The sequence below is a fragment of the Solanum lycopersicum genome, chromosome 7 (assembly GCF_036512215.1).
Source record: "Solanum lycopersicum chromosome 7, SLM_r2.1".
Taxonomy (NCBI): domain Eukaryota; kingdom Viridiplantae; phylum Streptophyta; class Magnoliopsida; order Solanales; family Solanaceae; genus Solanum; species Solanum lycopersicum.
In genome coordinates, this window is record NC_090806.1 from 15,694,617 (window position 1) to 15,720,580 (window position 25,964).

The following is a 25,964-nucleotide window of genomic DNA, read 5'->3' on the forward strand; positions in this document are numbered from 1 at the left end:
AAATAATGTTATATCACTCTTATAGCATGTAAAAGTTAAAGATAAGTTTGAACCCATATAAAATCACATATACCCGCATTCAGCTCTGCTCCACATTAATTTTTAAAAAACCTCATATCCACCCACCAAACATCCCACCTGCCCCGCACAACCTCAAACCTACCCCACTCTATACAACTTTAAGTCCACCTGCCCCGCATTCGTTGTGCCCCATTGTCATCCCTAAAATGAGATATTTCATATACTATACATGAAAATTTTAATCTCTTAATTCAAATCATTTTTCAACATTTTTACCCAAAAACTCTATTTTAATCGCATAAAAATCTCGTTGTAACATTATGGGGCAAATGTCCATTTTCAAGTAGCTCGCCGAAATTGATTAAGGCAAATGTCCATTTTCAGCACACTAAAGTGAAGTGGGTCAACCGGTTATGTCAACTGATATTTATTCTAGTAAACTTTTAATTCACTTATACATGTGATTCTATAATCATGCCTGTATATATTTGAAGATACCTCCTTACGGTGAATGAGATTGGAGGGAGAGATTTGTGGGGTCCAGCCCCATTTTTGATTTTAAACAATTGCTCTATGCAAATATCAAAGGTTGGCAAGGTTGACAAATTTGCAGTTGACAGCAAATTTTGAGAGACACAATAATTAAAAACATTCCTTAGAACAACTTTAACATATTGAGAATAGTATTGAAATTTGCAACTCCAATTTCTTATATAAAAGGAGCTCATTAAGTAGCTCGTTTGTACACTCCAAGATAGAGAGAAACATTCATTTTGAAAGAAAAGTGAGATATTCTATAGAATATACAAGAAAAATAGAGCGTGAGTGACATTTTAGTAAGGTGTTAAATCAAAAGAGTGTTATTCCTTTTGAGCAGTCATTTTGAGTATTATATTTGTGACTACACAATGTAAAATTTCTTACTATAGTGATATCAGTTGCTTCGCTTGACCCTGCAGTTTTTCTCTTGTTTAGAAGACTTTCTACGTAAAATTCTTGGTGTCATTATTATTCCATTTTATTTTCATTATTTTGACCATATATATTTTTGTGTAAGTCCGTATTTTTTTCAACAAACTGGCATCGGAGCATAAGTTCGCAATAGCTATAATTTTTTGGGATAAGCAATGGAAGACAAAACAAGTAGAACAACTACTTTGAATGGTGTTAATTTAATTTTTTTTAATTTTTAATAAAGGTGACTTCATGAGGTCATTATTATATTATTTATTTTTATTTTATATTTAAAAAAAGAGACCTCGTGAAGTCTCTTTACTGCAAATTAAAATGTTGAATAGAGACCTCATGAGGTCTCTTTCATGATGCAAAAAGAGACTGCACGAGGTCTCTTTACTATATTGGTAAAAAATAAAATGCTGAATAGAGACCTCATTCATGAAAAATTTGACTTCATCAGGTCTCTTTACTGCATTTGTAAAATACAAAATGTTGAATAGAAACCTCATGAGCTCTCTTTTATGAAATTTTTGAAAATAAAATGTAGAAAAGAGACCTCATGAAGTCTCCGCAACACCCCGTAGCAAAAATAGACTGAATAATTTTTTTTTTCAGAAAAAATCTGCAGGTGCAACCAACGGTAGCGTAGATGGTTCGTCCTACACAACCGTCGATGGCATCAGAAACTCCCAAAACTCAGACGGGAAAAATGGCTAAGTCTTGATCGATGGACGGACCGACGGTTTGTAGGTCAGAAGACGGTCTGTAGTCCGTGACTGTCGATCGAGACCCCCATTAACACACTCTCTGACAAGAGCTACGGATGACCAGTACAGTCATAACTCTTAGCACAAAATGAATTAGCTGTCCCATGACCTACCCATAGAAAAATAATTAAATTATATTTCCATAGCAACCGACCTTGGTAAAATTAGACCTCTGAGTATAACGTTATGCCCATTTTAGTAAAGGCCTGTTGAACAGGACCTGACGACGGACCCAACGACGAGGCGTCGGGCAGACGACGAACCGTCAATCCTGGCCGTCGTTTTTCCTGATAGCAACTTTCCCTGGGTTATTTTTGACCTTTCTCACTCCGCTTAAACCCTAAAGTTACGTCATTTTTTTTACCTAAATCATCATATTTTAGTCAGTTTTTAGCCTAGAAACATAACTAAAACATATCTAAGTCAAATCATTAAATCAAAAACTTAGAAAACTAGAAGCAAGAAAGGAGAAAAAGATCATGAACCCTAGTTCAAGAACAAAGCAAGTTTCTAGCAGTTCCAGCCCAGAAATATAAGTGTTTCTCCGTGAATTTCATCATCAGGAATGTGGGATGTCACTAGTGTGTTACTTTCACCCATTGTGTCCCAAGTTTTCAGTCAGATTCTTGATTCTCCTATCATGATTAAACCTAGGATTTCTAGAAGTTTGATAGAACTTCATCATTTAGTTAAATATAAGTTCCAAATTAGATTATCATGTTATTACTCAGATTATCGCATGAATTTCAGAACCCTAGCTTTGTAATTTCTTTAGTTCTTGATTACACATGCTACGTCAGATATATCAGTTACTTTATTTATACATGCCTCAATTATAAATGCATAATTACCAGATTAATTTTTGCATAATCAGTTTGCATGTTCAGTTTCGAGATATCCAATTTTTACACAAACTCAAACATAATCCTTAAATTTACAGAATTCATGGGAGTAGCATAATAGCGAGTTGGACTAGGGTTCAGCGTACCCAAATAGTCCCAGAACTACTAGCCAATAGGTTGTACGTCCCCTCTATGGGCAATCAGTTTAGTGATCACGCCAGTATGTCTTTATACCTTTGGCAGGGAATATTGGGTCCTCTCGATGGGGCGTATACGTCGGACTTCACATTTAGCTCATGTGATTTTATTATCGGTTATTAGTAGATTCCATAGATCAGTCAGACTCTCTGTATTGACCATTTATCTGTATATTAAGTATTCAGTTTTAGCATGTTATAAATTGGTCATTTCATCCAGTTAGCTCAAAATTCAGTTTATCATGTCAGATTATTATACTTTCTATTTGGTTGTTCAGTTATGTTTCATTTCAGCATTACTTTATCATACATGCTCTGCACTTTTCAGAACTAACGCATACATGTGCTATATCTTCTCGTGATGTAGGTTCAGGTTCTCACCATCCAGATCACGTATAGATCAATTTCCTGATCTCCAGTTCAGCAGATTCAATGGTGAGTCCTCATTCTCCGAGAACAATACTCATGAGTGTGATTTCAGTCTTTAGTCATTTAGTTTCAGTTTTTGCTAGATTTAGGTGGAGGCTTGTCCCAGTATTTCTAGTCCAGTTTAGAGGCTTATTGTAGACATAGTTAGTTTCAGCTTAATAGTGAGTTAATATTTCTTTGTATTAAACTCATCGGTTTTTCATATATCTCAATTTTAGCATATAGGTATTCCCTATCTTTTCATTATAATTTCTGATTTAGATTCCGAAACAATTTATATTCTTTAGTATGCTCATGATCATGCCAGCATGGTTAGATTGTGATCACTTCTTGTTCTAGGATCAGTGTCCACATCTTGGGGGTAGATCAGGGCGTGACAGAACTTGGTATCAGAGCACTATGTTCAAGAGTCCTAGGATGTCTGAAAAAGCCGCACTAAGTAGAGTAATTTTTATGGGTGTGAAGTGCACCACATCTAATGAGAGGGAGGCTATGAAGTGTTTTAGGAAAACTTCACTTTCTTAATATTCTTATCGCGTGCTGGTATGATCTTCTTTCTAATCCAGCATTATGCGCTTAAGATCATGCCTTCTCGTAGAGCTTATGCGTGGAATGCTAATGCAGTTCCTCTAGTACCAGATAAGAACGTTCAAATGCACAGTTTCAGAACCACAATTCATCTTTTGTCTCTAAGTATGAGAACATGGAACAATCAGAAGATTTTAGTTCCTGCTAATATTAATGACTGATTACTGGCAGCCAGAATTTATAATTTTTTAAGGATAAATCCGCCTAATTTTTTAGGGTCGCAAGTTGGTAAGAACCCACAGAAGTTCATTGATGTGGTCAAATATATATTTGGTGTGATGTCAGTAACTGGTAGTGATAGGTGAGATTGGCATCCTACCAACTCAAGGATGTGACTCACATATAGTTCACTCAGTGGAAAGACAACAGACATGACTTTGTCTTTTGTAACTCAGTATAGCAGTCCAATTCAGTGTTAGTCTAAAAACTCTCTCAGAACCTTTCTCAGTCTTTACTCTAGTAGGTGTTCGAGTAATAGTTAGACGGGTATACAGAAATTACCCTGTCATAGTATCTCAGGAAGTCACCTCAGCAGATTTATTAGAGTTAGAAATGGTAGACTTTGATATCATTCTAGGAATGGATTGGTCACATTGTATCTACAAAAAGGGATCCTAGTGGGTTCGTAGAAAATAGAAGAAGCAAAACAATGGCCCAGACCTACCTCTAATATAGATATCAGAAGTTTCTTAGGTCTAGAGAGTTATTACAGATGGTTCGTGGAAGAATTTTCATCCATAGCCTCATAATTAACTAGTTTGACTCAGAAGATGTTCAAGTTTCAATATTCAGATGATTCTGAGAAAAGCTTTGCAGAATTGAATACATGATTGACTACAGCTCCTGTCTTGACTCTACCAGAGGGTTCAGATGGTTATGTGATCTATTGTGATGTATATAGAGTTGACCTAGGTTGTCTGTTAATGCATCGAGGTAAGGTGATAGCTTATTTCTCTAGACAACTTAAGGTTCATGAGAAGAACTATCCTACTCATGAACTCGAGCTTGTAGCAGTGGTGTTTGCACTCAAGATCTGGAGACACTACTTGTATGGTGTTCACGTAGATGTGTTCACTGACCATAAGAGACTTCAGTATGTGTTCATCCAGAAGGAGTTGAATCTTCACAAGAAGAGATTGCTTGAATTCCTTAAGGATTATGATATGAGTGTGTATTACCATCCTGGTAAGGTGAATGTAGTCGCAGATGCTCTTAGTAGATTACCTATGGGTAGTGTTGCCTATGTTGAGGAAGAAAGGAAGAAGCTAGTGAAGCATGTTTATAGGCTTGCTCGCTTGGGAGTTCGCCTTATGAGCATATCAGACAGCGGTATAACAATTCAGAATGGGGCAGAATTGTCTTTGGCAGTGGAGGTTAAGGAAAAGCAAGTCAGTGACCCAATCTTGCTTGAACTAAAGGGTGTAGTCCATCATCAGAGAGTGGAGGTTTTATCCCAAGGGGGAGATGGTGTACTTCGCTACCAGGGTAGATTGTGTGTTCCTGATGTGGGCGAGTTGAGACAACATATTCTTATAGAAGCTCTAGGTATTCAATTCATCCAGGTACCACTAAGATGTATCGCAATCTGCGGGAAGTCCATTGGTGGAATGGCATGAAGAGGAATAGTAGATTTTGTCAGTAAGTACCCCAATTGCCAGCAAGTCAAGGTAGAACATCAGAAACCAGGAGGTATAACTCAAGAGATCGATATTCCTACTTGGAATTGGGATGTGATCAATATGGATTTCATCGCAGGGTTACCTCGTATTCACAGACAGCATGACTCCATTCGGGTAATAGTTGATAGGATGATTAAGTCATCTCGCTTCTTAGCGGTCAAGACTACAAATTCGACGGAGAACTATGCCAAGCATTACATCAATGGAATTGTGAGGTTGTATGGGGTTCCTTTGTCTATCATCTCAGATAGAGGTTCTCATTTTACCTCTCATTTCTGTAAGTCATTTCAGAAATGTCTTGGTACTCAAGTTAACTTTAGTAGAGCATTTCATCCACAGACGGATGGGCAGGAAGAGCATACCATTGAGACCTTAGAGGATATGTTGAGAGCTTGTGTGATCGATTTCAAAGGTAGTTGGGATGATCACCTTCCTCTTATTGTGTTTGCCTACAATAATAACTACCATTCCAGCATTCAAATGGTCCCATATGAGGCTTTATGTGAGAGTGGATGTAGATCTTATGTTTGTTGGTTTGAAGTAGTTGAAGGAGTTTTGATAGGGCCAGATTCAGTCTTTTATGCTATGGAGAAAGTGGAACTCATTAGAGATAGACTTAAGACGCCCCAAAGTCATCAGAAATCTTATGCAGATATAAGGAGAAGGGAACTAGATTTCCAAGTTAATGATTGGGTTTTTCTGAAAGTCTCACCTATGAGAGGGGTGATGAGATTTGGAAAGAAAGGGAACCTCAGTCCTAGATATGTAGGACCTTACAAGATAATGAAAAGGGTTGTCAAGGTGGCATATGAGTTAGAGTTGCCAGCAAAATTTGCAGCAGTGCATCCGGTCTTCCATATCTCACTCTTGAAGAAGTGTGTGGGTGATCCAGCCTCTATAGTGTCATTGGAGAGTGCGTCAGGTCCGAAGGTTGAGAAACAAAGTAGTCGCTTTTGTCAAGGTTTTGTTGAGGAGTTAGTCTGTAGAGGGAGCTACTTGGGAAGTAGAAGCAGCCATGAAAGCCAAGTATCCTCACCTATTTCCTTCCATCCAACCCCAGCTTGAGGTAATCATTCCTCTTTAGTTTTCGAGTAATTTATGCATAAATTCAGTCTTAGAATCATGTTCCCTCAGTTTGTACTTGCATTTTCAGCGTATTTGCATGTACTCGGAACTCAATTTAGTCAGAAGCTCAGTTCTCAGTGTTTAGTAGTGGGGTTTACGCCCTCTCCCTCTATTTCAGCTAGTTTAGTCTTCATTCGTGGACGAATGTTCCCAAGGGGGAGATAATATAACACCCCGTAGAAAAAATAGACCAAAAATCTTTTTTTTTCAGAAAAATCTGCAGGTGCAACCAACAATGGCATCGACGGTCCGTAGGACAGACTAAGGTTCGTCCTGAACAACCGTCAATGGGATCAGAAACTCAACTGGAAAAAATTAGCTAAATCTTGATCGATAGACACACCAATGGTCCGTAGGTTAGACGAAGGTCCGAAGTCCGTGACCGTTGATCGAGACCCGCATTCACTCACTCTCTCACAAGAGCTACGGATGACCAACACGGTCCGTAGGTGGACCTATGGTCTATAGGTTGAAAATTTGCAGACTGTTAAGGGGAAATGCAGTTGGGTCAACTTCAAATGGTCATAACTCTTAGTACAAAATGAATTAGGTGTCCTATGACCTACCCACAGATAAATAATTGAATTATCTTTGCATAGCCACCAACCTTGCTAAAATCAGATCTCTGAGTAAAACATTATTCCCCTTTTAGTAAAGGACTCTCGAACAGGCCCTGATGACGGACCCAATGACGAGGCCTCGGGCAGATGACGAACTGTCAATCCTGGCCGTCATTTAGCCCGACAACAACTTTTCTTGGGGTGTTTTTGACCTTTCCCACTCTGTTTAAACACTTAGTTATGTCATTTTTGCCATAAATCACCATATTTTAGTCAGTTTAAACCTAGAAACATAACTAAAACATATCTAAGTCAAATCATTAAATCAAAACTTAGAAAACTAGAAGCAAGAAAGGAGAAAAAACTCAAGAAACCTAGTTCAAGAAGAAAGCAAGTGTCCAACAGTTCCAGCCCAGAAATCTAAGTGTTTCTCCGTGAATTTCATCACCAGGTATGTGGGATTTCACTAATGGGTTCCTTTCTCCCATTGGGTCTCTAATTTTCAGTCAGATTCTTGATTCCCATATCATGCTTAGACGTAGTGTTTCTAGAACTTTGACAGAACTTCATGAATTTATTAAATATATATTCCAAATCAGATTATCATGTTATTACTCAGATTATCGCATGAATTTCAGAACCCTAATTTTGTATTTTTTTAGTTCTTGAATTACACATGCTAGGTGAAATATTTCCGACAATTCATATATACGTGCCTCAATTATAAATGCATAATTACCAGATTAATTGTTGCATTCTCAGTTTGCATGTTCAGTTTTGAGCTATCCAGTAATTACATAAACTTAGAGATAATCAGTTCATTTACAAAATTCATTATGTGTAGCATAATACCGAGTTGGATTAGGGTTCAGCGTACCCAATTAGTCCCACAACTACTAGACAAGTAGGTTGTAAGTCCCCTTTGTGGGCAATCAGTTTAGTGATCATGCCAGCATGCCTTTAAACCTTTCGCATGGTATATTTGATCCTCTTGATGGGGCGTATACATCAGACTCTACATTTAGCTCATGTGGTTTTATTATCGGTTATTAGTAGCTCTCACAATTCAGTCACACTCTCTGCACCGACCATTTATCAGTATATTCAATATTCAATTTCAGCATGTTATAAACTGGTCATTGCATCCAGTAAGCTCAGAATTCAGTTTATCATGTCAGATTATTATACTTGTTATTTTGCTTGTTCAATTATGTTTTATTTCAGATTTATTCTATCCTACATGCTCAGTACCTTTCAAGTATTGACGCATATGTGCGCTACATCTTCTCGTGATGTAGGTTCAAGTTCTCAGCATCCAGATCACGTATAGATCAATTTCCCGATCTCCAGCTTAGCAGATTAATGGTGATTTATCATTCTCCGAGGACAACAGTCATGAGTGTCATTTTAGTCTTTAGTCATTTAGTTTGAGTTTTTTCTAGATTTAGCTGGGCCTTGTCCAAGTATTTCTAGTCGAGTTTAGAGGCTTATTTCAGACATAGTCAGTTTCAGCTTAGTAGTGAGTTAATTTTTCTTTGTATTAAACTCATCGATTTTTCATACATCACAGTTTTGGCATATGGGTATTCCCTATCTTTTGATTATAATTTATGATTTAGCTTCCGCTATAGTTTATATTCTTTAATATGCTCATGATCATACTAGCAGGGTTAGCTTGGGATCACTTGTGGTCCTAGGTTCCGTGTCCGTATCTCGGGGGTAGCTCGGGGCGTGATAGTCTCCTTCATGAAATTTCTGGAAAATTAGATGCTAGAAAGAGACCTCATGAGGTCTCTTTACCTAGAAAAAACTGGCAGCTAATTGTTATTTCTGCAGCTTTTATCACCTCTCATATTGATTCACTACCTCTCTAATTAGCTAAATCAGTATCAAAGCTTCAAACAATCAACTGATGCAATATATTTACTAAATAATCTCTTATCAACTCAATTGCAACTCACCTTCAACGTAGTTCAAAATTAAACAAAAACCACAATATCCATAAGTTTAATATAATATATTTCAATGTTATCTTGCATTCACAAAATAAATAACTCCCATAACAAAATTATAAAGTAAAGAACTCAAATTATCTATCACCACTCTAAACTTCACTAATGTGGTAGTGTGTCTTCCACATCATCATCTTCTTCTTCACCACTACTAGTAGAATATGTCATATTTCTTTGTTTACCATACACTGTATATCAAGTAGGTTGAGATTGATGGGGTCGAGGAGGGAAAGTGGCATCACTAGAACAAGGGGGAATCCCTCCTGAAGCAATTAATACATCGAATTGAGTGTCCCTTCACCTTTCCCTAGCCCTCGAGTCTTCGACATGACTATATAGCTCAGCAATCTTTTGCTCCATAGCCAAATTTTTCTTCATCGATTCATCATCATAGGATTAGGACTTCAAACTCAGGAAAAAAATTCACGAAAGGTTTGTTGCGGCATTCCATAGGCATACCCATATCTACTTACTCCACCGGAAAACTCCATTTCCAAAACCTCTTTGAGTACCCCATAATAATCAACCATCTTGATTTCCATCATTACCTTTCACCCAAACTTCACTATTGTTAGTTTTTTTTTTTATATTTGGAGCATTCTTCAGTATTAAATTTAAAACCATTGACAAGAAACTTGTCCATTGAATAAATCTTGATGGGTCCCCAAGAAAGGTCCTTCAAAAATTGATCAACTTGACCATTTTTTTGTCATAAATCTATAAATATTTGAAAAGTAGAAAATTAGCATCAATTAAATATAGATTTATTTTATAATGAAAGTATTATGAAAATTTAATAAGGATTACGTAATCTTGAAACCACTTCGAAAAATGTTCAAACAGTTTTTCATTATCATATAAATGCACAAATTAGTTGTCAAAGTAGATGGATATTGAGTTAGTTTATTGAAAAAATAACAATTTACTCAAGAAATGGTTTAACTTGTGGGCAATTCAACAAGACATGTGTCGATGCAGACTTAAACTCTATTGCATTAAGATTCCTCCTTCTACATTTTTTTGAACCTTTGTCTGGTTGATTGAAGATTGATAGTGGCTTCCCAGTCTCACCACCATCTTCATAGAGATTGGGTCTATTTTGCAAGCATGACACACTACTTTTGAAGTAATAAGAACCCAAATTAGTTATCTCCCTAGCGAGATGGAATTCGACCTTTGATCCTTCAAGTCTATGTTTTTTCTTCATGCCCCGTTTAGACTTGCCAATAGTCCTACATTATATTATATTATTATTGATTTTAACAAAATATTAAAAGTAAGAATATTAAGAGTTAAACTCTTACCTCTCAAATGAATATCCGAGACATGCGTCATGCACCAAATGTACAGGAAGATGCTCCATCGCATCGAAAAATCCATGTGGAAGAATCTTCTCCAACTTATTTGTAATTATAGGAATATTTTGATCCATCCGAACTAGGTTTTCTTCCCTTAACATATTAGAACACAAGACCTTGAAGAACAAATTAATTTCAGTTAGTGGTTTTCAAATTCTATCGGGCAAGCCACTAAATGCAATGGGGAGTAATGTTTCCATGAAGACATGACAATCCTGACTTTTCATACCATGTAATTTTCCATGCTCCATATCGACACATTTTTCCAAATTTGAAGCATGTCCATCAGGCATCTTAAGTTTCTCGATCAATTCACATATTTTACGCTTTTGATCCAGTGTAAACGAATAACTAGCGTTAGGCTTGAAGAACTTGTTGTCCTGTTTCTCTTGCAACCACAACTCTTTCGTCTACAGTATTCTGGTAAGTCCATTCTATCTTTAATATTATCTTTTGTTTTTCCATTGACATCCATTAATGTGTTGGATAAATTATCAAAGTATTTTTTTTCGATACGCATGACATCAAGATTATGTCGAAGAAGATTATCCTTCCAATATGGTAGCTCCCAAAATATGCTTTGTTTTGTCCAATTATATTCAACATCAAACCCATCAAATTTGTATGGTTGTTCTTCTGTAACCTTTTGAAAGTGTTGAACCCTCTCTCAAACTTGTTCTCCATTCATGATTGGAGGTGGACAACTTTGTTCAACAGTATTCTTTCTGAATGCATTTTTCGTACTCCTAAACTCATGATCCATTGGCAAGTATTGTCGATGACAATCAAACCAACAATTTTTACGACCATGTTTCAAAGTGAATGATTTAGTATTTTTCATACAGTAAGGATAAGCCAACTTTCCCGCTGTCATCCACCCTGACAATATTCCATACACAGGAAAATCATTAATAGTCCACATTATGGCAGCCCGCAATTTGAAATTTCGCTTAAGAGACACATCAAATGTTTCAACCCCATGAATCCACAACCGTTTCAACTCATCAATCAAAGGTTGCAGGTATACATCAATCAAAACTTTTGGATTTTGTTGGCTAACAATGACACAATTGAGAAATATATATGGACTGGTCATACACATCTCAGGTTGAAGATTATATGGTGTTACAAATACTGGCCAACAAGAATATGGTGCAGCAGAAACAGAATGTGGCGTGAATCCATCTGAACATAAACTCAATCTAATATTCCTTGGTTCTATCAAAATGCTTCCAGGACTTTTCATCAGAAGGATGAGACATAACACCAGGTGGTATTCTATTTTCATGATGTCATCTCATGTAAGGAGCAGAGCTATTAGATGCATACAACCTCTTTTACATTGGTATAAGAGGTAAGTAATGCATCTCCTTAATAGGAACTATCTTCCCGCTGGGAGTCCTCTTATAACGAGATTTTTCACAAAACTTACACGATTCTAGATCAATATCATCCTTATAGTATAACATGCAACCATTTTCACAACAATGAATTCTCATCGATGGCATTCCTAACTTTGATATCAACCTCTTTGCCTTGTAGAAATTATCAGGTATCTCTAGATTTTGGTCAACTAAATCATGCATAAGCTCAATAATAGAGTCCATTGTTCCTTGAGCAACAATCCAATCTAATTTTATACTTAATAATCTAACAGCAATAGAAAATTGTGAGTGTGGACACCCCTCATATAAAGGCCGACTAGCAGCTCCAATTGTTCAAAGAAAATTTTACATTCAGCATTAGGAGTTTCTTCACCTTGATTACCAGATTCAAAATTAGAATGTACCCCAACCGCATCCTGAACCATGTCATGCATTCTATAATATTCACTACTACTTTCACCAGGAACATAATGTTGAAATACATCAAAACTATTATCAATTTCTCCATGAGTAGTCCACACTGTGGTATTTTTTATAAACCCATTTCGATGGAGATGAAGCTCAACAATATCTGTTTTTTCATAACTCAAACATTTACATTTATTACACGGACACTTAATCACACCATTATGTTGAAAAGGTTCTAGTGTCTTTGCATACTCAATAAAACTAGTTACACCTTCTAAAAATTCAGGTCTTAGACCCATTCGACCAGAATTGGTCATATTATACATCCAACTATGATCCATCTACACAAAGATAAAAAAAAAATAAAAAATTATAAATACTAAAATAAGTAGTAATTCACAATCTTAAAGAATAGTTCACTCAACCTTACAATGAATCTGGGTTAGTTGTAGTTGCACCAGTTAAGGAGCAAAATTCTAATGCTTAGGCTTTTCTTAGTCCATTTACTCCTACCATGTGGTGTATCACTAGTGTGTTTTATTTTAATTTTGGAACACAGATTGAATGATGATTTCAGCAGACATCTGAGTAAACAAATTGTCACTTTTAATGGTGCGTTGGCAATTAGATAAAAGGGCACACAACGTCTAATATGAACAAGTATAAGCGAACAAATATGTATTATCACAAAAGAGAAGCACCAAAGTTAATAGTACAGGTCACATTTGGTCAAACACAAAAACTTCATTCATCAATTGAATATACAAAAAAATTTCCCTATATTCATTAGTTGAATATCTAAAACTGATACTTGTATAATGTGTTACACTTTTCCTATTTCAAGGTAGTTGCGTAATCATAATTGTATTTTGTCTTTCTCTGTAGGAAAGCTTTGATTCTATTGTTTCCAATTTCGGAGAAGATTTTACACGTGTTATGGTTTATGGGTGAGTGTTTCTTTACTTAAGCATTGTGTAGTTGCTTTATGTACTCTAAGTTGCATGCTGAGATCAAATTTATTAGTTTTATAAATATATGCTTTAGCATAAGAAGAGTTTTATGCATAAATATTTAGTTTTATAGTATATGCTTTAGCATAAGAAGAGTTTAATGCATAAATATTAAATATTAATAGTTGGCAGTATTGGTATGTAATTGTTTTTTATATTCTCAACTTAGCAAGATATTTTTTTTGTTGTCTATATATATGCTTTCTCTCCCCTTCCCCTGTTTATTTTTCTGTTTGCTGAAGTACATCAGCAAATAGTTTCTAAAAGAAAATGTTATTTTACGGGGTTAGCAACGTAAATGTATGACAATTTTCATACAAAACGTTCTTATTATTATTAATACCCTTCTTGTCTTGTTCAGCCGCTCCATTCCCGTGACATTTTACATCTACCTTTACTGATAGATTTAGAAAGCTGACAATTATCTCCCCACAGAATCTTAAAGTTTACACATACCGGAATTTATTATCAACAAATCATTTTTCTTTAAATTAATCTTTTTCCGTAATTTCATTATCGCTTCTCCTAAATTACAAGTGAGAAAATCAATTTACTCCATCTTTCTTTAGTGTAGGCTTACTAATTAGCTCTCAAAATCAACAGAATCAAATCAGCTCTCATACTCGCCAAAATCACTTCCACCTCCATCACGGAAGTAGGTGTACACGTGACCACCTCCTCCATCACATAATTACGTGTACATGTCACCACCTTCTTCATCATCTAAATACGTCCACAAGTCCCTATCACCTCCATAAGTAAAGTACATATACAAGTCACCACCTCCTCCATCACCAAAATACGTGTACAAGTCTCCACCACCTCCCTCACATAAATACCTTTACAAGTCTCAGGGACCACCAAATACATTACATATTTAACATAACTAATTGCATTATTAGTAATATATCATATCTAATACTATTCTTGTATATTCTACCAAATTATCTCAAAAATTAAACTTATTATGGCATTCTCACAAAGCTTGGTCAATGGTACAACTAACTTCACAGAGGGCCTAGAATTTTATCCTAGAAGCTTGATCCACTTTTGATGTTGTCTATCAGTAATGTTGGTGAGAAAAAGCTCTTGTATAAATACTGATGTTCCCTCTTCTTTCATTCCATAACACTTTAAGCTCTTGTATAAGGCAACAACACAGTGGCTTAAGAGTACTCTATAACAGAATGTTATTTTGAGAATTCTGATCATTATGATCTGTACATGATAAGCAATGTATAAAGCTCTTGTATAAGTACATTCTGCCTTATATATGATTAGCAACGTAAATGTATGGCAGTTCTCATACAAAACTGATAGAATGTATGCCTTCACTTAATAAGTAATGGACCAGGTCCTTTACTTTACTTCAGAAAATACCAGAAAGTTAAAGTGCAGTAAAATCAACACAATGATTTTACGTTGAAACCTCCTTGCTTAAGGGAGTAAAACCACGACCTGTCTCATAGGATTTTCAATCGTTTTCACTAATCTTCAAAAGCAAAAGCAAAACACGATTACACCAAACGTAAGAAAGAGTTATCAATCTTACTGTTAAGCAATAGTCCTCTATTGCTCAACAAGCCTAAGTAGAAAAACCAATCTACCCACTAAGCTATCCCACCTGGACAACCTAGACTTCTAACACAACACACCAATTCCTTTATAGAGTTAGGAGTGGTTTACAATTTAAGAACAAAAAAATAAATTCCTAAACAACTAGACGATAAATTCCAGATGTTGCTGTTGTTCTTGGAATAATTCTGCCTTTGCTTTGTATAGCTTTTGCAAGAGTTCTTGAAAAGTTTTTATCAAGTTGCAAAAACTCAAAAGCCAAATGTTTAGGAAAGTGCCTTTTATATGGGCAAGTCACTTTCCTAAACTTCTTTGCCATTGGTTGGAAAGGTCACACTTTTCTGACGCCATCGGGAAGTGTGCACCTACTTTCTGTACCGTCTCCAGCTGGCAGTCGACTGACTCATCATTATGAGAGCCTGATACCTTTACTAGGTCCCTGGGTTTGTTTCATCTGCAATACTTCAAACAAGACACCTGCAATACTCAAGTAGAAAACCCGGTACCTTTATGAGGTCCCTAAGTTTGTCAAATCATCAAAACTACAAATAACATTCTGATTATCATATATTACTAAAAGCATGAAGAAAAAAAGTTAAAAGTTGAATTACGATTTTACCCCTTCTATAAATGAAATTGTTATAAACTATTTAAATATTTGATTGTATAAATTTAATTAAAATGTTAATGACTTTTAGACTTCTTAAGATTAATTTCTAATTAAATATAGAATTAATTAATATTTATGATTTATAATCTATATGTATATAATAATTATAATTTTTTTATAAAAAATGGTCTCTACCTAAATTGCTATATTTTTCCTCTTCTCATAATTTTTTCCTTAACATGAATAATATAATTTATATGGATAAAGTATTATCCTTAATGATAAATAACGAAATTTAATAATTTAAAGATTGCAAATCTGCAAAATGGAGACACACATTGATACTGTCCTCTTGACTATTTTTAAAGAACAACTCTATCTTCACAAATTTAGATTCATTAACGCTTATGACGTGATAATAACTTTAATTGTTCTTTCTACATGGTTTGCTAATTTTAATTTCTTTTTCATATTCTTCATTTATTTATTATTATTTGTTAATTACTTATTCAACTTTTATACTCTTAATATTCATAAATCTCATCTTTTCATATTCATAACCTCTAAATATTTAAACTAAAACTTTAAGATTTCTTTTGATATTCCTTCTTTTATATCTATATAAATTCAACTTCTTTAACTCATGAAACTCCTACCAAGATTATTAGGCTACATTTATTCTATAGTTAAAGTAGATGAAGAAGCCTCTAGAATTTTGATAGGATATGGAAGGAGTCGATAAGAACTCAGAAAGTTATGTACTTATTTTTTCATCTATACATACATCAATCTTATAAGAATAATGTCTAAATTATATTTTTTCTTAGATTTGTTTTTTTTTGTCTTTTTTTTCTCCATTAGACTTCTTAATTTTGTTTTCTATGAATATTTTATTGCGTATGTCTTTATTCTTATTTTGTATTGTTACATTTTATTATTCATTATAATTTACATATATATTTTCATAAAACTTTAGTCATTCTAACATATCTATAAAAATTCACATGAAACACATGTGCGGAGCACGTCCTTAGAAACTAGTTATTAATAATCCTCAACAAAGAAACATGAATAACTCCAAGTTCTACAATGTTAGCAATGACAATTTGAGTCTCTTGTCTACTAATTCACTTTAGCCAAATGTACAATTTGAAGATTCTATATTCATATATTCCCAAGGTCTTGACTTTAAATTTAGAATATTTTAACTCCATCTCTTAAGTTGAAGAAATACTTGTTTTGACAATTTGGAGCCAGATAATAATTTTCTAAGAACATTTTCCATATAATCATTTGAGCGGAAGAAACCTCAATCTTTTGTTGAGTAAAATTATAGTCTATTTCTAAACAACTCGTTCCCTAATGAAACACAAAAATTTGAAGCAATGTGCAATGCAACTCAGATCAATTTCGTTGGTTCATCTTCTCTGCCCCTCAACTCTTAGAGAAGTTGCTTTGTACAGAAACTCACATTCAGCTAGCCATTAAAAGAATGAAAAGAATACAGGGCAACTATATATATACACCACTAAACACAAAGGAGATTCCACTACATGCCAACTATTTTCTACCAATGGAGGATTGAGTGTGCAGAAAATTGTGAAATACTTACCTTGTTGGTTGGAGGAGTTTTGTCGAGTGCTTTGATTAGCGGCAAAGGAGAGGTTTTGAGAGGACGAAAAAGGAACAAGGCTTATTTTATGATAAAGTGGAGAAAATTAAGCCAAAGGTGTCAAATAAGTCTCGTTTTTGTTTTTGGTGACAGATTGATCAAGAGCCGGTCAAATCTTCTTTAAAATGTAATTAACTAATTATGGGACCAATTAACATTTTCAAAACTTTCTAAGTTTTTATAAAATATAAAAACACACTTTTATAATTCAAATCAAATCATTTAAAAAGAAAAATCTTTTCATCTTCCATCCTCTCTTCTCTGTCTTCTTTTCTTCATCTTCTTCCTTAGAAATTTGGAAATGCGTCGTTAGTCTTCCTATCCAGCTTCCATTACTCTCTCATCTTTCTGATCTGTAATCGTGTTCGACTAGAAATGGGTAAGTTATTTTTTGAAATACTTTACAATTTTGGAAGTTTTTTTCTTGGATTAATGAAAAATAAAATGTTCTGTAGGTGTAAAAATTGAATAATCGACTTAATGGTGTGTATTATTTATCATTTTTGAAAGAAAATCAGCCAACTCAAAAAATCCTTATTCCGAGGAAATGTATCTGTAATGTTATCATTCAGTGAAAAGTCATTTTCTTTTTGTTCTTTTTTTTAGCCATTTTGTTGATATGATTTTAGCGTATGTTGCTACATTTTAGTGATAAGATGGTCATTTGTTGCCACATATGATTCAAATATTGCAATAATATATACAAATTTGTCAACATATGATTCATCTGTCGCTACATAAGATGTATATGTTGCGCAACAGCAGATACATATGTGACAGCATAATGTTAATTTATCGCAACAGATTATCCATCAGTTGCAACATACTACTAATATTATTTTATAATGAATTGTAAAATTGATATGTTGGTCATCTGCAGGCACATAAGATTCAAATGTTTAAATAATCTGTATAGATGTATCAACATATGATGCATCTGTTGGTACATAAGATGGATATGTTGCGCAATAGCAGGTACATATGTGGCAACATAATGTTAATTTATCGCAACAGACTATCCATTGGTTGCAACATACTTCTATTATTATTTTATAATGAATTGTAAAATCTTATAACATGAGATGCTCTTTTTGTCTATGCGAAGAATGTGAGCAGCAAAATGATTATTTTATTAGTAGTGTTAAAAAACCCACTGATTTTTATGGAAATGTCACATAATATTGATGTGCAAAGATCCAAGAAGACTTCACAGCCTTTGAAATGTGGGAGGTTGAAAAATTCTATTTCTCAAAAACATTCTATGATTATTGAGAAGAAAGAAAAGGAGAAAAGGCAAAGGAGGAGAAAGAGAAGAATGACAATGAGGAGAAGGAGAAGAAGGCAAAGGAGGATAAGGAGAGGGAGAAGAAGGAAAATGAAGAGAAGGAGAAGGAGAAGAAGGCAAAACATGAGAAGGAGAAGAAGGCAAAACAGGAGAAGGAGAAGGAGAAGAAGAAGAAGGCAAAGGAGATGGAGATGGAGAAGCAGAAGGAGAAGGAGAAGGAGAAAGAGAAGGAGAAGCAGAAAGAAAAAGCAAAAGAGAAAAAGAAAGGGGAGAAAGTCAAAGTTGTTAGTTGTGATGTGAAGCGATAATATCTATTTGAAGGTTTTAACATTGACGGCGAGGGTCCAACTGAACTAATGTCATCCATCTCTCAATGGATAAAAGAGGGTCTTTACAAGCATCATGCAAAAAAGTAAGTAAAGTAAAACAAGTAAAGTTGTTCAACTATTATTAGAATTTCTTCTTGTTGTCCAATATGTAATAATTTATAATGATTATACAGTTGCAGAGGAAACAAGAAGGATCACTACTTAGCCAATTGTTCAAATCTTGAATTCGACGAACTTGATTTTGTAGTTGCATTTCCAATGAATAAGGACTGGTTCTACGTAATGTCTCAACCCAATAGGTGCTGGAATGATGAGGTAAATCCATGCTAACTTTTATATGTACTGTTTAGTACATGAATATATACAATTACATTAATACACTTGTTGATGCATGTGTGCAGTGTGTGGATGTTATATTTTACTATTTCCGTAAGAAGTCGAAGCAAAAGATTCAGTCTTAATATCAATATACCACCACTAGTTGTTTTTTGAAAACATACATTGACAATTCTAGTGAATATGAGGATAAAATCATTGACATAATAAAAGGGTATGCTATACCTTCTGGAATGCCTTTGGCACTTGACGGATGATGTTTTTCCCTGTAAATAGTAATGGGGAATTCCATTGGGTCTTGGCAGTCGTTGTATTGAAGGAACGGTGCATAAAAATGTATGATTCCATGTCCTCAAATAGGTTTAATAGAAAACTATCCTCCGAGATTCAAAAGATGGCTACAATGTTGCCAATGTACCTTGAGTTGAGTGGATTTTTTTTTTTTTGCAAAATGAGCGATCCAACTGGTCAGTTCTTAAATGTTACCAAGGAAAGAACAAATCTCACCCATTTGAAGTAAGTCATGTTACTGGTATTGCCCAACAAGAAAGCAGTAGTATGTAAGTGTCAAAATATTATTTTGTCTTACGACTATCGAAATGTGATGTTATTATATTTTCTGATTGATGATATACCATGTAGAGATTGTGGAATTTTTGTTGCTGCATATGCTAAGCATTTGAGTGATGGATTACAAGTACCATCATGTGGAATTAATGATGACGCCCTTCGCTTGAGATATAATTCACTCCTATGGGATTATGGTATTGTAAAGGCTCGAAATGGTTACATTATTAATAATGAAGACCCAGAGATGCGTAGAACTAAAAAAAATCTAAGATCGTTGAAAATATTGCGTTTACAACCATTGATTAGATAGGTGGCTATGGATATCAATCATATCATTGTGAATTACCTTTTTGTTGATAATTTGTATAAAACAATTGGTGAAGTCTTAATTAAAATGTAATTTATGTAGTAATAAACACGACAAAATTATATGTAGCAACAGTTCGTATAAATGTAGCAACAGATAGTATATATATGTCACAGTTTGAATTGTCAAAATTAAAAAAAATAAACGACTTTATTTTCATTTTCCCTCTCTCTTCTATAATTGTCGTTTTGTATTCCACAAGATTGAGTTATTTATACTAATTTATCTTCTATACATGTAATTTTTATTGAAATAAACAGGATAAAATTATATGTTGCAACAATTTGTATGCATGTAGCAACAAATAATATATATGTAGCAACATATGTCCATAGTTTGAATTGTCAAAATTAAAAAAAATGGCTTTATTTTCATTTTCCTTCTCTCCTCTCTCCTCTCTTCTATAAATGTCATTTTGTATTCCACAAGATTTAATTATTTACACTAATCTCTCTTCTATATATGTAATTTATGTAGTAATAAATACAAAAAAATTATATATTGCAACAGTTCGTATATATGTAGCAACAAATATTATATATGTAGCATCATATGTCACAGTTTGAATTGTCAAAATTAAAAAAAATTAAACGACTTTAATTTTCATTTTCCCTCTCTCCTCTCTCTTCTATAAATGTCGTTTCGTATTCCTCAAAATTTATTTATTTCTTCTCTACTACCAACTACTACTCCTTCTTCTCTTTTTCTCTTAATCCTTCCTTCACAGATCATATTCTATAGCAAGGCGGTGTTGTCCTCATAATTTCTACTTTATCGTTGATATATATCTTCTCAGGTAAGGTAATATTTAATTAGGGTTTGAAATGCATGTGTTTATCTGCTTATTGCCCTGTTTTGACTTGTGGTTATAGCTCATGTGTGTGTGGCTTTCAAATATTTTATTTTTTTGGTTGTAGATACAAATATAATGGTTCCTGTAAAAAAAACTTGATATTGCTACGTCTGACCAAACAAAGATCCAAAAGAAGGCTAGGTCTAAAATTCATAGGAAGAGGAACGAAAATACTACACTTCTAGAAAAACTTCCAACTGAAGTAGTTTCTTCTTCTCAAGTAGAAGTAAAATTTTGTCAAAAAGAATATGAATAAATAGAAGTAGTGGAGGAAGAAAATGGAAAACAGTAAGTTAAGGAACAAGGGAAAATAAATGAAGTTCAGGAAGAAGAAGTGGAGAATATAGAAGTAGTAGTTGTGACACAACAAGAAAAACTAAATGAAGCTCATGAAGAAGAACAAGAATTTCATGAAGAGTTCAATGCTAGTGGTGATGATGGAATAAAATATCAATGCAGACACTTTCCCTGTGCATCTGCAGCCTTATCCTAATGGTGACAGCATCATTAGGTCAGTCCTGGAAAGACCTTTCGTCTAATTCGGGGATATCCTCAAGAGAAATCAATTGGAAGATTTTCTCAGAAATAATTGTTTGGTCATTTTCTTGATTTACCCATTGATCCACATTTTCAAATGACCACCGTGTATGAACTTTTGAAAAGAAAGTTCATTATTGAAAATCCCACTAAGAAGGATGAGATTCTAATTAATTATTGTGGCATGCCAGTTTTCTTTGGCATAAGAGAGTTTGCCATAGTTACAGGGCTAAAATGTCATCCTCCTGTTGAGCCCATCCCTGAATACATTGTTAAAATAGAACCACGACAAAAAAAATAGTTAAAGAAGTAGAAGAAGTAGAACAACAGTAACTGCCAAGTGTGAAACAGGACTTGATGTCCCTTGTTGGCAAAAGCTTTGAAAATTCTGACTTATTAAGTTTGTTGGAATGGGAGGATAGAACAAGGAAGCACAAGTAATCATTATGCTTACTTTGGTTTACACATAATATTCTTTTGCCGAAGGATCCGGGCAACAACATACTTCTAAAGTATGTCGAAATCTTTTAGAATATTGAAGCTTTCAAGAACTACCCATGGGGTCATGAGAGCTTTCATATAACTGTCGACTACATGTTGAGGAATTAAGAAGAAAAGAACAACAACTTGTTTGGTTTTCCATGGGCTTTCATGGTAAAGCTGAATGTTTTTAATCTTTTTATATTATAATAAGTAATAATTCAACATTTGATTATTGACAGATTTTCCTTTTCTACAGGCCTGAACATTTGAATTCATTCCTTATTTTACCCACCAAGTAATTGCATGAGAAGAGACATCATCCCCAAGGATGATGATGTGGTTGATGGCAAGAACAAAAACTACCAAAGAAGAGAATATTCCAGATCTTTTGAACCCTCCTTTTGATGCAGTAAGTTATTATTAGTATATTACAGGCATATGTTGCTACATTTGTGTCACGTGTTGCTACAGATGATTCATCTGTTGCTACAGATTAATTGTCTGTCGCAACATGTGTCACAAAAGTTGCTATAGATAAATCATCTGTAGGAACATGTGTCACATGTTGCAACACATGACTCGTCTATAGCAACATGTGACACAAATGTTCCTACAAACGAATCATCTGTTTCGACATGTGCCATAAATGTTGCTACAGATGAATTATGTGTTGCGACATCTGTCACAAATATTGTTACAGGTGATTCATCTGTAACAACATTTGTGACACATGTCGCAACAGACAGTTCATTTGCAGCAATATTTGTAGCAAAATTTGTGACACATGTCACAGCAGACAATTCATCTGTAGCAACATTTATGGCATATGTCGCAACACATGATTCGACTGTAGCAACATTTGTGTCACATGTTGCTACAGACGAGTCATGTGTTGCAACATGTGACACATGTTACTACAGATGATTCATCTGTAGCAATATTTGTGACACATGTTGCGACAGACAATTCATTTGTAGCAATAGTCTTACTGATGACTCATTTTTACTATTTTAGATTGTCCATCCATGGATTACCCTAACAGATTAGGAATTGCAATGTCATATCTAATAACTCTAAGGTTGGTTGAAACCATTTTTGATCCTGTTGTGGATAGAGTTAAAATGGTGTTGGGTGGAGCAACAACCATCAAAAGAGAGAGAGAGAGTTCCTAATAAAGTCAGTAATGAATTTGTTGTTTTTTATGCTGATGATGGTGTTGATGTTGATGATACTGCTAGTGTTGGTGATGCTGCTGCTTGTATTGGTGGTGCTGCTGGTGTTGGTGCAGGACAACGCAAAGGGGCTACCTCTTGTAAACGATGTTGTGGCTTTCTCTGTGAGAAGTGTAAGAAAAATGATGAAGATTCTATCATGTATCTACAAAAATTGAGTGAAGTTGTCAATGAATTAAAAAACAAGAGGGGTGTGAAGCGCATTGTATCGACATTCATGTACTCCAAAGGCCAAGCAGAGAAAAGAGTTATTTGCAAAGGCAATGAAAAATTTGAAGAGGAAGATGTTTGGAAAAATTCCAAGGGGCTTAATGGAGGAAGGGGTGACGGAGTATAAAAAGTTGAATATTTATAGGCGTCCCTCTGTTGCTGAAAAAGAAGCAGCAATTAAGGTGACCGATCCAAAGGATATTCGAATGGAATACAACATGCATGTTTTTACCGGTCAAGATTTCAGGAACATGACAAGCCTAACAGTTTGGTGGGAAGACTGGTAATCCTACTTTTTGTATTATTAACTATTTCTTATGTCTATTCAGTTACTACTTTTTCTAACTATTTAATATTATTTTTTATTTCAGTATATTGACGAAATCCTTAACCTCATGCATCAGAGGCATTGGAAATACCCGGACTACTATGATCTCAGAGATAGAATCCTCGATCTTAATTTCTGTATGAACTTCCTACATAGATATAATCAAATGAGTGATGAGGCAACAATATCAGGTGGTAAAAGCATGAGTCAGTTACTAGATAACTTTTTATGGGATGATGATATGAATGACTATGTCAGGGTATTAGGCCAACTCCTGGAGGCATGGATTGGATTGATGCAAAAAGGATTTTGACACTCATGAACATTTCGGGTAACCATCTCGTGACTATCGAGATTCTCTTGCACAAGGGATTGATTAATGTTTATGACTGCAACCTGGTGATTATGGAACATGACACGTTTTTCACACTCATACAACCTGTCTTCGAGTTGCTTCCCAAATTGCTGAAGCAGGGTGGAATAATGAATCATTTTCCAAAAAAGTTGCTCACTCAACCATGGGAATTTAACAGTCGAATAGAACCTATGGTACAAAATGCAAGTTGATCGGCGTGCGGGTCATATTCCATTGCATTCATTGAGCACTTTATTAGTCGGATAGAATTGCATCCACCCAGTTCACTGTTATGTGACAATCTAATTGAACGGATGCAATATATTTGGGTTAATGGGATAATATCTTAGTTCTTAAAGCCTTGACATTATGCTTGTAATTAAAGACAATATTTAATTTATGAAATATGTTATTTTATTTTATCTTAAAGACAACATAATTAAAGAAAATGTTTATTTTATCAATTTGTCTATCACAACATTTGGCATATGTGGCTACAGATGATTCACCTATAGAAACCTTTGAGTCAGATGTTGCTACAGATATTTATATGTAGCAACACTTGTTGCACATGTTTCTACAAATGATTATATGTTGCAACATTTGAGTCATATGTTTCTACAAATGATTATATGTAGCAACATTGGAGTCAGATGTTTCTACAGCTGATGCGTATATCGCAACATTCGTCCGTCACAACATGTGGCATATGTTGCTACGGACGAATCAACTGTAGCAACATTTGAGTCATATGTTTGTATAGGTGATTGTATGTAGCAATATTTGAGTCATATGTTGCTAAAGATGATTATATGTAGCAACATTTGAGTCATATATTTCTATAGATGAATATATGTAGCAACATTTGAGTCACATGTTGCTACACTGATGCGTATATCACAACATTTTTCCATCACGACATGTGGCATATGTTGCTACAGATGATTCACCTGTAGCAACATTTGTTGCATATGTCGCCAATGATGATTATATGTAGCAAGATGTGAATCATATGTTGCTAAGAATAAATATATGTAGCAACATTTGAGTCATATGTTGCTACAACTTAACCGTACATCGCAACATTCATCCGTCACAACTACATAATAATTTGTTGTTTGATTAGGAGTACAAAACTATGTCTATTTAATTCCACAACTATTATAATTGTATTTGTTGTACACAAATACATAATAATTTTGTATCCTCTACAAAATTCTTTTTGGTAATGCTTAAAAATAAAAGAAAAAAAAAACAAAGAAAACCAACATTAGCTTCCAGATGCTACAACAATTTGTCTTTTTCTTCTCCTTCATCCCCCATTTGGTACTTCTTTTGATATGACTTTCATCAACAGTGTCTAACTCCTTAATTTTTTTTGCCAATCGGAGAATAACAAACTTGGATCGTATATCAACATCTTCACGATCCCTACATCTAAAGAAGTTACATGAATTCTCATAAAATACCACAAAGAAATAAATTTTAATCAAAAAAATAAAGAGATCTGAAATCTCCAAATATTTTAGAAATAAACATACATACACGATATCGTGGACAAGACCAAACTCTGCGACCTGGATTGTCTTTTGACTATGAAGTTTGCATTAAAAGTAGAAACTCATGTTTACAATAAATTTTAACATTCCACATAATATCATTTTCATCATCATAAATTCGACTTAGTATAGCATTTGACATCATACCATTGGAGTACCGAAATTTGATTTAAAGGCGAATCAAATATAGAACAGTGTGTCTGACAGAAAATCAAATTAGATTTGAAAAAAGTGCCAAAACTGAAGCGACAAAGATGAAAAATTTGAAAACTATATTCTTGAAATGAAAAATGAAAACGTATTCTAGAATGGGTTGGGCCTATTT

General features: G+C 34.4%; 1 long non-coding RNA gene across 1 annotated transcript; it reads left to right on the plus strand.

The window, feature by feature from the left end:
• The first annotated feature begins 16,403 nt into the window (after nt 1–16,403).
• Nucleotides 16,404–21,023, plus strand: LOC109120765 (uncharacterized). Its single transcript, XR_002028183.3, has 3 exons — nt 16,404–18,892; nt 18,983–19,124; nt 19,788–21,023. It is a non-coding gene; the product is annotated as an uncharacterized lncRNA (long non-coding RNA).
• The last annotated feature ends 4,941 nt before the right edge of the window (nt 21,024–25,964 follow it).